At 53.7% G+C, this 13694-nt stretch overlaps 1 protein-coding gene across 1 annotated transcript in view; it reads left to right on the forward strand.

Annotated features, from left to right (window-relative positions):
* The first annotated feature begins 13429 nt into the window (after window positions 1-13429).
* Window positions 13430-13694, forward strand: part of CYHR1 (cysteine and histidine rich 1) — an 84843-nt gene continuing 84578 nt past the window's right edge. Inside the window, exon 1 of the mRNA XM_034763765.1 lies at window positions 13430-13576. The gene's annotated coding sequence lies outside the window, so the exon portion shown is untranslated. The remainder of the gene's footprint in view (window positions 13577-13694) is intronic.

Genomic DNA, 13694 nt, shown 5'->3' on the forward strand with positions numbered 1-13694 from the left:
TGGGCAAAGCTGGTAACAGCGGTCACTGGCAATGCAGCCTTAGACTGTACCGGTCTTCGGGGTGCAGACCTAGCCCGGCGCTGCGGCAGCAGGCTTTCCTGCGGGGCGGGGTAACAACAAGGACAAAACACGGCAGGCCAGGAGACAGGTCCCAGGGCACCCCCGTGGCCCGTTCCCCGTTTCTCTCCTTTCTGTGCCCAGGGCCAGTTTGCTTCCTGCTGTAGTAGGACATGGGAGGAACTTTCCTCCTCTCTGTAACCTCTGAGAAGCTGCTGGTGAACCGCGAGTGAGGAGCCCGGTGTCGGGGCTGAGAAAGGACCATCCTGGTGACGTGGGGGGAGGCAGCTGGTTCCAAACCTCCAGTGCATGAGTGCGAGAGCCAATTCCACAGCCCCCTCCACCATGTGCTGCTGAAGATCCCCATAGTGGGGCAGGCCTGAGCTGTTTCCAAGCAGCCCCGTGGCTCTGCGGTGAGACTTGGCTTTCCCTCTCGGGCCTCTCCTGCGGGGGCCGCAGGCTGCAGGTCACTGGATGCTAGCAGCAGTTGCACATGATGTTTTTGAGGGATCAGTGAGTGCTTGGCAGAGCGTGCACAGGCCCTGCCCTGGCCCCTGGGCACTGCAGCGTGCACTCAGCCATCAGGCAGTCAATGGAAAACACAGTGAAGGCCAAAGGGACACATAACACTTGGCCTTCTGCAGCTCCTTGGGCATGGCTATTGCCAGAGCTTGAAAACATTCCCTCCCAACCCACCTGTGTGAGATCGTCGTCCCCGTGACAGCGTACCCCATAAGGCTTTATGGGGGGGTGCTTATAAATGTATGTAGGACATAACTGGAATATGCTTTGTGCTGCCTGTGCCATGTAACATATCTCCATAAAGATTATGATCTACTATATCTATTCATCTTATTTGTACATATAGATCATTTTCTACTTGAGGTTAAGAATATGGGCTGTATGCTTGCTTGGTTTCTAAGTAAGCTTTGGGAGGCATTTGGTCAGCTTCTTTAGGAAGGAATTCGCCAGGTTAAGTACCTGATCAGGAAACACTTGGGGAACAATGCATCTAGGAATGCTCCAATCCACATAAGAAGTCTTCCTGGAGACATGCAAGATACCATGTGGACAATGGCTTCGGCCTGTAAAGTCTGAGTCATGCAGGGGCATGTGACTTGCCCAGGTGACTCCAGGACTCAAGCTTGGAGCTGGACTTTGCATAGGAGGGAGAAGGGGGGTCTCCACCCACAAGAGAGAGTCTATTTAAACCCGGGGGAGACCCCTCCATTGGGTCTTCAGCTGGCTAAAGAAGGAGCCTCTCCATTCCCCCAGGATACTTGAAGGAAACTAGAACAAACGACAGTAACTACAGGGGTTGTGAGTGATTGCTGGACCCAGGCTAAAAGGAGATTAGCCTGTAAAAGGGAGCATTCTGGAACTGGTGAGGAACTTATCTGTATTTAGTTTGATTAGACATAGATTGTGCGTTTTATTTTATTTTACTAGGGTTACCATATCTATTAAATAAAAAAAGAGGACCCTCCACGGGCCCTGGCCCCACCCATTTCCCCCCCAGCCCCGCCCATTTCCCCACCCCCAGCCCCGCCCCAACCCTGCCCCTTCCCCACCCTAACTCCGCCCCCTCCTCCCTCCCACTCCCAGCCACGGGGAAAGGGTTGCCCCAGTGCTACCGGCTTCACAGTTTGCCGGGCAGCCCCCATGCCCGGCTCTTAAACAGAGCCGAAGAGTCAGGGGAGGAGCAGAGCCGCCATTTTCCCGGACATGTTCGGCTTTTTGGCAATTCCCCCCGGACGGGGGTTTGACTGCCGAAAAGCCGGACATGTCCGGGAAAAAGAGGACGTATGGTAACCCTAATTTTACTTGGTGACTTACTTTGTTCTGTCTGTTACTACTTGGAACCACTTAAATCCTACTGTCTGTATTTAATAAAATCACTTTTTATTTAGTAATTAACTCAGCGTATGTATTAATACCTGGGGGAGCAAACAACTGTGTGTATCTCTCTATCAGTGTTACAGAGGGTGAACAATTTGAGTTTGCCCTGCATAAGTTTATGCAGGGTAAAACGGATTTATTTGGGTTTAGACCCCATTGGGAGTTGGGCATCTGAGTGCTAGAGACAAACACACTTCTGTGAGCTGCTTTCAGGTAAACTTGCAGCTTTGGGACAAGTGATTCAGACCCTGGGTCTGTGTTGGAGCAGATGGGAGTGTCTGGCTCAGCAAGACAGGGTGCTGGAGTCCTGAGCTGGCAGGGAAAACAGGAGCAGAGGTAGTCCTTGCACATCAGGCGGCAGCTCCCAAGGGGATTTCTGTGATCCAACCCGTCACAATCCCCATTTCATAGATGGGGAAACCGAGGCACGGGGAAGTTAAATGTCTTGGCCAGAGTTTGTTTGTTTCCGTTGAAGTAATTATACAAAAGACACCCAGACAAGATAGATGACCTCCTGAGGTCCCTTCCAACCCTGATATTCTATGAAGCCAGGTTTCAGCCACTCTAACCTGCCATTCGTACTGCAAGAGGAGCCGGCACCAGGGCAAACTCCTGCCAGCCAGCCACCTCCAGCCAGACTCCTTTCCACCCTCACATCAATGTGGGCAGCAAACCCTCGGCCCTCTCCAAAGCCCTGTCTCACAGGTGGCTTTTCAGGGTGTCCAGGTCCCGCAGCCCAGGCTATTTCAGATCAGTGGGGGGAACGAGTTGCCGGGCTCTCGTGGAGATCCTCCTGCCAGGTCCAGTGCGAAATGGGCTCTTTGATCTAGTCTCAGTAGGTGGCCTGGTCAGTGTGTCACTGCTACAGCTGTGAAACCTGGTCAGCAGCCTCACTGAGGGGCCGAGGAAAACATGCACACGATGAAGCCAGGAGCCTTCTGGGCCTAGGACAAAGTGTCACAGTTCAGGGCTGTATTTCCCCCTTGTGGTCCCTTGAGGGCACCCGCTCTAGACTCCCAGCTCTTCAGTCGTCCCCGTGTCTCTCTCCCTCCGGAGCAGAGGGGTTTCCAGGCTGCACGGTTCTCTGCCTACACTGCGATATCACCAGCAAGCCAGACTGCCCAAACAGGCCAGCATCTGCGCTTTGCTTTGTCCTCCGAAGCGATGAACAGCCTAGCAGCCATCGGTTACGAGTTCCCACACAGCCTTTCCTAAGGGAGCACAGTTCTGGTCAGGTGGAAGCATGACAGAGAAAACATTTTAAAAAATAGCTTCTAAGAAGCTTTCCAGAGGTCACCCCAATTCCAGCCTCGGGCTCTGGCCTGCGTCCCTCCTTCCAACTCTCCCCTCGAGACGCCCTGCCCGTTCGCTGGAGCAGAAAGCAGGCCCTGAGTCCGTTTAAACTTGGGCTTTTCTTTATTGGTCTTGGGAGAATCTAGTTTGAACCAGCCTACGCGAGCCTCTCCTGGTGGTGGGACTTCTCTGGCGGTGTCACACCTGAATGAATTTGCCTAATCACCCCCTGCTGCTCTGAGTTCCCGGAGGGCTGTGGTCACCCTCCCCCCATGGAATTACAGACAGTCCCTGGCCCACAATGATACAGAAATGTAATCCAGTGAGAGCTCCCCAAGACACTGCGAGGCACCGACCCCGTGGGTGCTCCGGGCTCCAGCACCCACTGACAAAAAATAGGGGGTGCTCAGCACCTGCAGGGCTGGATTAATCTTTTGTGGGCCCCGGTGGCTGGACTGTGGCCCCGCCCCATCCTGAGACCCCCCCACCCTCTGCCCAGAGGCCCCACCCCTGCTCAGCCTCTTCCCCAGGAGGCCCCACCGGCTGCTTGCACGAGAGGGGGAAGGGGTGAGGCGCACCCAACAGTAAAGCCAGAAGTCAGTGCCTGTGCTGTGGGGCATTGCCAGGAAGGGCAGCTCCTGCTGGAGCCCTGAGGGCATCTCTGGCCTGAGCTCTTCCCGCTGCGTTTCCTCTTGCGCCCCGTCTCCTGCCACATCTGCAGTGAAACCAGCCCTCTGGATTGGACGCTGGTCTGGTGCCAGCTGACCGGGCTGGTGCTGATCCCACAGCAGGGGCCACCAGGGTGTGGGAGGTTCTTAGTCACCAGTATCTGCATTCGCTGCACCAGCACATTGACCGCTGAGCGTGTCAGTTTGAACCACGGATCTTCCATTTTTAACCCCATAAACCATCTCCTTTCCTCGGCGTCCAAGGATCTCAAAGTGCCTGATGGGCTAATTCATTCACCCTCACCCACTTGGGAGCTGGACAGTATCATTATCCCACCTTACAGAGGGGGAAACTGAGGCCTGCTTGGTGCTAGTAAGGCCTTGTCCTGCTCCTGTGAACACAGACACTTCTAACCATTCAAGGGGTGCAGGATTGGGCCATTAGTTCACACCCTGTGTCTTGATCCTTAAACCCAAGGCCATGACTCCTCTGCCAAACTCAAAGTTGGATTCATTGTAAAAGTCCCTCGTAAAGGTGACCTGCAAGAGTGGGGAAATGGAGCCTGCACCCTTATTTGCTTGGCTACTCCAGATACTTTGGGGTGATTATTTGGTGGGTTTTTTTTGTTAATATCAAAGGAATGTCTGGAATATCCATTCCAAGCAGTGGCACTAAATGGAGCAGGAACAACGGAGTCTTGTTAGAAGAGCTCCCAAAAGTCAGACTCCAATGACGAACCAGCCTTCGGAGGGAGGAAGCCCAACTCCTTCTGTTCATCGAGTCATAGACTCCACGTCCAGAAGGGACCATTGGGGTCATCCAGTGCCAGAGACCTGCCCCCAAATAACTCCTAGAGCAGATCTTTAGAAAAACATCCTATCTTGATTTTAAAATTGTTGGTGATGGAGAATCCACCATGACTCTTGGTAAAACTGTTCCAATGTTTAATTACTCTCACTGGTAAAAATGTACGCCTTCTTTCAAGTCTGAATTTGTCCAGTTTCAGCTTTGAGCCATTGGATCGGGTCAGACCTTTCTCTGCTAGATTGGAGAGCCCATCATCAAATATTTGTTCACCACGTAGGGACTCATAGATGGTGATCAACTCACCCATTAACCTTCTCTTTGATAAGCTAAATAGATCGAGCTCCTTGAGTCTATCCCTGTAAGGCAGGTTTTCTAATCCTGGAATCATTCTCATGGCTCTTCTCTGAACACGCTCCAATTTATCAACAGCCTTCCGGCATCTCAGGCACCAGAGCTGGACAAAGGACTCCAGCAGCGCTCGCACCAGTGCCAAATACAGAGGGAAAATTACCTCTCTGCTCCTTCTCGAGATTTCCCTCTTTATGCATCCCCAGATCACGTTCGCCCTTTTGGCCACAGCATAGCTGATTGTCCATCACCACAACCCCCAAATCTTTTTTCAGTGTCGCTGCTTCCCAGGATAGAGCCCCCCCCTCCTGTAAGCATGGCTGGCAGTCTTTGTTCCTAGATGGTCCTGTGACGTTGCAAGCCATATTCTTTATGGAAATATGCTTATGATATGGATGTGACATAACTGAGAGGTACTTTATGCAAGATGGGTCTTGTAAGGTATCACTGGAAAGTTTCTGATTTACTGAATGTGATTATCCAATGTGTATGCCTGTGTCATTTCTGTATCTGAAGTTAGGAATATGGACTATGCAACCATTCCAACTGGGTGTGTATTGGGAAGACACCCACCAGAGGACAGGCCATCAGATTTGATGGGCCATTAGGAAGGAACAACAAGACCATGAGGATACTAATCTCTCTCCCTCCTGGGAGGAGTCCTGGGGCTGAACTGTGACACTACTAGGTCAGGTGGTCTTGTCACATTACTTGGGACTTCTTGTAACTAAACTAAAAGGGAAGGGGGGTCAAGTTTGGGAAACAAAGGATTCCCGCCTTATGTAAATCTTATTTAAGGGTGGGGAGGGAGGCAAAGGAGACTCCACTCCATGGCCTGTCTGCCCAAGAAGAAAGACGGCTAAAGACACCTGAAGGGAAGGCGGGGGGAGAGTCCAGACTGAGACGGGTCCAGTCTGAAAAGAAATATAACTGGAACTCTAAATCGCAGAAACTTTGCAACCCACCTAAAATAACACGTAAGGTAAGAAATTACATTGTGTAACCTGTTTCTTAAGTATACTGAGCTTAGCTTGTGTATTTTGTTTTATTTGCTCAGTAATCTGCTTCATTCTGTCTGTTATCTCTTATACTCACTTAAAATTCACCTTTTGTACTTAATAAACTTATTTCTTGTTTATAATATAACCCCGTTTGTACAGTTCATAACTGGGGGTGGGGGAGGTAAGAGGCTGTGCATACCTTCCTCCACATTGAGGGAGGAGGCGGATTTCATAATATACTAGGGCTGTCAAGTGATTAAAAAAATTAATTGTGATTAATCGCACTCTTAATAATAGAATACCATTTATTTAAATATTTTGGGTTGTTTTCTACATTTTAAAATATATTGATTTAAATTACAACATAGAATACAAAGTGTACAATGCTCACTTTATATTTATTTTGATTACAAGTATTTGCACTGTAAAAAAAACAAAAGAAATAGTATTTTTCAATTCACCTAATACAAGTACTGTAGTGCAATCTCTTTATAATAGGGTTACTATATTTCCACAATCAAAAAAGAGGACACTGGGGGGGGGGGAAGCCCCACCCTAGCCCCACCCTGCCCCATCCACTCCCTCCCACTTCCTGCCCCCTGACTGCCCCCCTCAGAACCCCAAAACCCCCTGCTTCTTGTCCCCTGACTACTTCGACCCTTATCCACTCGCATGGGTGGCAGGGTTGTAGAAATTTTGGTGGTGCCCAGAACCCACCCCCCGCACCTGCCTAAGGCTCTGGGAGAGGGGTTGGGTGGGGGGGAGGAGGTCTGGGGTGCAGGTCCTGGGCTGGGGATTAGGGTGCAGGAGGGGTGCAGGCTCTGGGATAGAGTTTGGGTGCTGGGTACAGGCTCTGGGCTGGGGCAGGAGGTGGGTGTGCAGGAGGGGGCGAGGGATGCAGGCTCTGGGATGGAGTTTGGGGGTGGGAGGCAGTGCAAAGGGAGGGAGTGCAGGCTTTGGGAGGGAGTTTGAGGGCAGGAGGGTGTGTGTGGAAAGGGGGAGGGGGTTTGGGAGGAAGTTTGGGGATAGGAGGGGATGCAGGGGTGAGGGCTGTGGGTCTGAGGATGAGGGGTTCATGATGAGGGGTTCGTGATGCAGGAGGGGGCTCAGGGCTGAGGCAGAGGATTAGGGTGCGGGGGGATGAGGGTTGGGGCTGAGGATGAGGGGTTCATGATGCAGGAGGGGGCTCAGGGCTGGGGCAGAGGATTAGGGTGCGGGGGATGAGGGCTGGGGATGAGGGGTTTGGGGCGTTGGAGAGGCTCGGGGCTAGGGTGGAAGGGCAGGGTAAGGGCAGCCTGTCTTCCCATTAGTGGATGGGGGACGCTAGGATCCAGGGGCAGCAGACAGCAGCTGCTGCCAGCTCTGGCAGTACAAGCAGGCAAGGGAGAGGCAGGCAGGGAGGGGGAGTCCACGGGGGGGACGGACGGACGCATGGAGGGAAGGTGGCAAGTGGAGGCCGGGGACCCATCCAACACTCCCCCGCTCCCTGACTGCCCCCCCCCGGACTCCCCTTACCATTCTGGCTCCATGTGTAGGCAAAACACGCTGCCCGGTGGGTCGGTTTGTGTGTTACACAGGGCTGCAGACAGAGGGAGGGGGGAGCAGGGGAGGGCTCTGGCTGCTGGAGGCCAATGGTAGCGGCTCAATCGGCCCAGCCGCCCAATCAGCAGCCGCACTCTGCATGGAAGGGAGGGAGGGAGGCGAGGGAGAAAAAACCCTCGGACATTTTAACCTTGTTACCAGTTCCTCCCGGACGGCTATTTAGAGACGCAAAAGCCGGACATGTCCGGGGAAATATGGACAGATGGTAACCCTACTTTATCATGAAAGTTGAACTTACAAATGCAAAATTATGTACAAAAAAACCTGCATTCAAAAATAAAACCATGTAAAATTTTAGAGCCTGCAAGTCCACTCAGTCCTACTTGTTGTTCAGCCAACCGCTCAGACGAACAAGACTGTTTACATTTTCAGGAGATAATGCTCCCTGCTTCTTGTTCACAATGTCACCTGAAAGAGAACAGGCATTCACATGGCACCGTTGTAGCTGGTATCGCAAGATATTTACATGCCAGATGCGCTAAAGATTCATATGTCCCTTCATGCTTCAACCACCATTCTAGAAGACATGCATCCATGCTGATGACGGGTTCTGCTCAATAACAATCCAAAGCAGTGCGGACCGTCGCATTTTCATTATCAGATGCTACCGGCAGCAGGTTGATTTTTTTTGGTCATTCGGGTTCTGTAGTTTTCGCATGAGTGTGTTGCTCTTTTATGACTTCTGAAAACATGCTCCATGTCTCGTCCCTCTCAGATTTTGGAAGGCACTTCAGATTCTTAAACCTTGGGTCAAGTGCTGTAGCTATCTTCTTTGCGTTTTGTCAAATCTGCAGTGAAAGTGTTCTTAAAATGAACAACATGTGCTGGGTCATCATCCAAGACTGCTAGAACATGAAATATATGGCAGAATGCGGGTGAAACAGAACAGGAGACATACAGTTCTCCTCCCAAGGAGTTCAGTCACAAATTTAATTAATACATTATTTTTTTAACGAGTGTCATCAGCATGGAAGCATGTCCTATGGAATGGTGGCCAAAGCACGAAGGGGCATATGAATGTTTAGCATATCCGGCACGTAAATACCTTGCAATGCCAGCTACAAAAGTGCCATGTGAATGTCTGTTCTCACCTTCTGGTGACATTGTAAATAAGAAGAGGACAGCTTTATCTCCTGCAAATGTAAACAAACTTGTTTGTCTTAGCGATTGGCTGAACAAGAAGTAGGACTGAGTGGACTTGTAGGCCTGAAGTTTTGCATTGTTTTGTTTTTGAGTGCAGTTATGTAACAAAAAAATCTACATTTGTAAGTTGCACTTGCGTGACAAAGATTGCACTACAGTACTTGTATGAGGTGAATTGAAAAATCCTATTTCTTTTATTATTTTTACAGTGCAAATATTTGTAATAAAAAATAATATACACTTTGATTTCAGTTAGAACACAGAATACAATATATATGAAAATGTAGAAAAACATCCAAAATATTAAATTTGTTTCAATTGGTATTCTATTGTTTAATAGTGCGATTAACACTGCGATTAATTTTTTTTAGTTAATTGCATTAGTTACCTGCGAGTAATGGACAGCCCTATAATATCCCTTTGGGTCTGCACTCCAAGGGAGGTGGACACCTGAGTGCTGGGGCAAATCCCCTAAACTGAGTCTTCCCAGAACTGATCTCAGTGTCTATGTCGTTCTGCAGTTGGGTGTGGCCCTGCCTGTGTGTGTGCTGGAGGAGGCGTAATAGCCTGGCTCAGGTCAAAAGGGGGCCCAGGCTGGCAGAACAGGCAGGCTCCGTGGTATCTCAGCACATCAGGGGGCAGCTGGTCACAGTTCCGTTTACATTTCGGCAGATTAAAGTGCATATTGTTTGCTTGCGCCCAACTTACCAAGTGATCCAGCTCGTTCTGTCTGTTCGGGAGGGAGGGCTCCCACTATAACAGCCTCCAGACACCCTTCATTTCCCCCCACCCCACCCCCACGTGCATCCTTCAGCAAAACCAGGGTAGACCTGGTATTTCTAAGGGTAAACAGAAAATATTGAAAAAATAAATCCTTCAGACCATTTCCCCCCCATGATAAAGAAGCGCAAAAGGGCAGTTTTAAAAATAATCTTTTGCTGGTCACTTTTTAACACAAAATAACATTCCAAGTCTTTGGGCCTGACCTTGCAAAGTCCATAGGAACAGGGGAGGTCCTTGGGCATCTTTCAGAGTTGGGGTCATTTCTTTCTTCTTTAGGAGGAGAACCAGGCCCTGGATGTCGGCCAGACGGATGATTACAGACTGAGAAGAGCTGGGAATCGTTGGAAAGTTAAAAGTAGCAACTCTGTGTTAACGCTGCAGGCCAGGAGAATGGCAATGATTTCCTGTTTGGTGGTGCGACGCTAGTGTAAAACGGGCCCAATCCCAAATGGGATCGGGATTGCTGACTAGATATATGCAAATTACTCTCCCTTTTTGTCTCCAGAATTCAACATCAAAGGAATATCCTCTCCAAGCACAGGAGCATCCAAATGAGCTAGGAACAATAGGCCATTGTTCGCACAGCTTCTGAAAGGCTACAAATGCTTCGTGTGAGAATGGTCGCTGCTCTTTTGCAGCCGGTTGGGGATTTTGGTTTCTGGATGTCCTTGCCCACAGAAAGGTCACGCAGAAAACACTGGTCAGGCAGAAACGGCCATTATTCTTCCTGGGGCCCAGAACAGCTTCTAAAACGCCACTTGCACCTGCCTGCCCACAGCTCATCATGCCCATATCCAGCCTGGGCTGTGCACAACAAAGGCGGGACATGTAGCAACACGCAAAGGTCTGGCCTGTTACAGCCAGCAGGGCTGTTAGCCAAGGCCTTGTCTGCACTGGGGATTTTAGCCACTGGTGTAGGTGCCCCAGTGCAGACCCCTAGGCTAGCTGCATTGCACTAGTGCATCGCCACTGGGGGTGTCCTCTCACCACTGCAGGGGAAGTTACTTCCTGAGCGTGAGATACCCCAGCAGATCCTCAGAAGAGACCCACTCCAGCCCATCACTTAGGCCCCAGGGGCTGAACTGCAGCCTGGTAGCAGGCGCTGGTTGGACTTCTCCGCGGGCTCTAGCACTTACTGCAGAATTTAAGCTTTCCTTTGCAACCCCGAACTTTCTACTTGCTGGGGTTGCAAGATCCACTTGCAAAAGTGACCCCCATGCATTGCTACCCCCAGAGTTGGCAGGATCCAGCCGGAGAGGAGCCTCCATCCATTTCGGCGAGGTGGGAACTCTCCAGCATAACCATGACCGTATAAGTGTCTGTACCGCTAGCCGTTTCCCTGGGGTTGAGTTCAGAAGCGCCCAGCTCGACTGGGATAAGGCTAGTGCTTGAAGAGAGTCTGGCTTTATTGGGCTGGTCTGACTCCTGCTTGTGCCTCTGGGAGAACCAAGCTAATTCCAGGGACACCTTGCTGGGAAGCAGGTCACCCTAAAAATAAGCGTGTGCGTGGCAGGCGGAGGCTTTATTCATGTCCTGTAGGAATCTTTACCTGGGCGGTTCCTTGGTTCCAGCCCTCTCTCGCTCACTAAGGACCGAACGGGATATTTTCCGTTGACTTCAGGCTTTGGACAGCCAGCGTATGTGGTATGTGGCTCAGGGGGAGTCCAGGTGGAGGCTTTTGAGAGCCAGCAGGCCCGGCTGATTTCATAGCGGCTTCTCCTCCCAGCTTGGCGCTCAGTGGAAATGAAGGACATTCAGATGTGACATTAGCCCACCCAGCCAATGCCTTGCTCTCCGTGCAGGGGCCGGATGGGGGGAGCAGGGAGGGATCTGGCTCCTTGCACGGAGTTCCAGTGACAGCATTTCTGAGCCGGCCTGGTTCCTCGCACGCCCTGCAGGAGACCTCAGCTCTGGCAGGGCAGGAGCCAGGTGTGCGTTGTGCTGGGGAGAGCGGGCGAGGACAGGGACGCTTTCCCGGCCCACCTGCGTTTCTCATGGTCTCCCCACATCTTAATGAGGTCGGAAGCAGCTCAGAGAGTGGATCTTGCAGGGCCAGGCTCCCCCCATCCCACCAGCTCAGCTCTCTGCTTAGTTCTTCCAGCCAGGAGGGCTTTGATCCCAGTCACCGAGTGGGGGTGAGCAGGCCCTGTGGAAAGCACCATTTAAAGTCAGCCTTCCAACACGGTACTGCAGGGGGGCAGGGCGAGAGCAGGGAAAGGAGACAAAATACCATCCTGGAATCAGGCTTGATCACCCGGAGGCTTCTGAAGCCCGTCCGGGAGGTTTTAGGCCATTAAAAGTCCGGTTGGCGGTGCAACAGGGCTAAGGCAGGCTCCCTACCTGCCCCGATTCCACACAGCTCCTGGAAGCAACCGGTATGTCCAGTTCCTAGGCGCAGGGGCGGCCAGGGGGTTGGGAACCGTGGACAATGGAAGCTGTGGGGGCAGTGCCTGAAGGTAGGGGCAGTACGTGGAGCCGCCAGGCCGCCCCTGAGTCCAGGAGCCGGACATACCGGTTGCTTCTGGGAGTTGCCTGAGGTAAGTGATGCCTGCCTGGAGTGTGCACCCCTCACCCCCTCTTACACCCCCCACACCCACATTCCCTCCCAGAGCCCATACCTCCTGCCCCAGCCCTGAACCTCCCTGCACCCAAACTCCTTTCCAGCACCTGCACCCCAACCCCCTGCCCCAGCCCTGAGCCCCCTCCCACACCCAAGCCCCCTTCCGCACCCAAACTCCCTCTAAGAGCCTGCACCCTGCACCCCCTCCTGCACCCCAGCCCCCTGCCCCAGGCTCAGCCCGGAGCCCTTTCCCACACTCTGAACCCCATGGACCCATCCCCAAGCCTAGAGCCTGCACCTCCAGCTGGAGCCCTCACCCCCCTCCCACACCCCAACCCCAACCCCCGTCCCAGCCCGATGAAAGTGAGTGTGTGTGGGAGGGGAAGCAAGCAATGGAGATAGGGGGGATGAAGTAAATGGGGCTGCCCTCTCATCTCCAGCTCCACCTCCACTCTACCCACGCCCTCACCTTCTAGCCACGCCCCTTCTCTTTAGCTCCTCCTGTCTCATCTCTAGCCCCGCCCATTCAGCCCCTCCCCTCCAGCCCCTCCCACTCTCCATATAGCCCCGCCCCTTCTCTTTAGCCCCTCCTCTCCCATCTATAGCCCCTCCCTACTCCTTTAGCCCCTCCCATTAAGCCCCTCCCCTCTCTAGCCCTTCCCCCTCCAGCGCCTTCCCCTCCCCATCTAGCCTCTTCCCTTCCCCCTGCCCGCTCTGCCATAGCCCCTCCCCCTCCCCAGCCTCTTCCCTCTCTTAGCCCCGCCCCTCCCCAGGGTCTCCCTCCGCACTCGCCCCGCCCCATCTGGCCCCGCCCCCGCTGTTTTGTTCCTTCTCCGGGTTCGTGAAATTGTCAATTAAAAAAAACACAGGGGACAGGGGGCGGGGCCGCCCCAGGGGGCGGGGCGACGGCCTTTGTGCTGGTAGGTCGGTGGCGCGCCGGGCCCGCCCCCGCGGCGCGCTGATTGGCGGGAGCCGTGGGGGGGCGTGGCGGACGGCGGGCGGCCGGGGGGAGGAGGAAGCAAACAAAGATGGCGGCGGCGGTGGCGGGGTGAAGCGTCGGCGGCGGAGTCTGGGCCGGCAGCAGCGCGGGGCGGGCGGCGCCATGTCCGGGGCGGAGGAGCGGGAGCCCGGCGGCGGGGGCCCGGCCGCCTCCTCCTCCGCGGCGGCCTCCTCCTCGGCGGGGCTCGGGGAGGCGGCGGGGCCGGCGGCGGCGGGGCCCGAGGAGCCGGGGCTGCTGCTCGGCGGGGCCCGGCCGCACGCGGAGCCCGCCGCCGACCCGGACGCGCCGCCCAAGAAGCGACTGAAGGTGGCGGGGGCGGGCGGGGCCGAGGGCAGCGTGAAGCTGGAGGAGCGGCTGTACTCGGTGCTGTGCTGCACGGTGTGCCTGGACCTGCCCAAGGCCTCGGTCTACCAGGTACCGCCCCCCCGGGGCCCCCCCAGAGCCCCCCCTCGGGGACCCCCACACCCCCCCCGCCCTGCACGGTGTGCCTGGACCTGCCCAAGGCCTCGGTCTCCCAGGTACCGCCCCCCCC

The sequence above is a fragment of the Trachemys scripta genome, chromosome 2 (assembly GCF_013100865.1).
Source record: "Trachemys scripta elegans isolate TJP31775 chromosome 2, CAS_Tse_1.0, whole genome shotgun sequence".
Taxonomy (NCBI): domain Eukaryota; kingdom Metazoa; phylum Chordata; order Testudines; family Emydidae; genus Trachemys; species Trachemys scripta.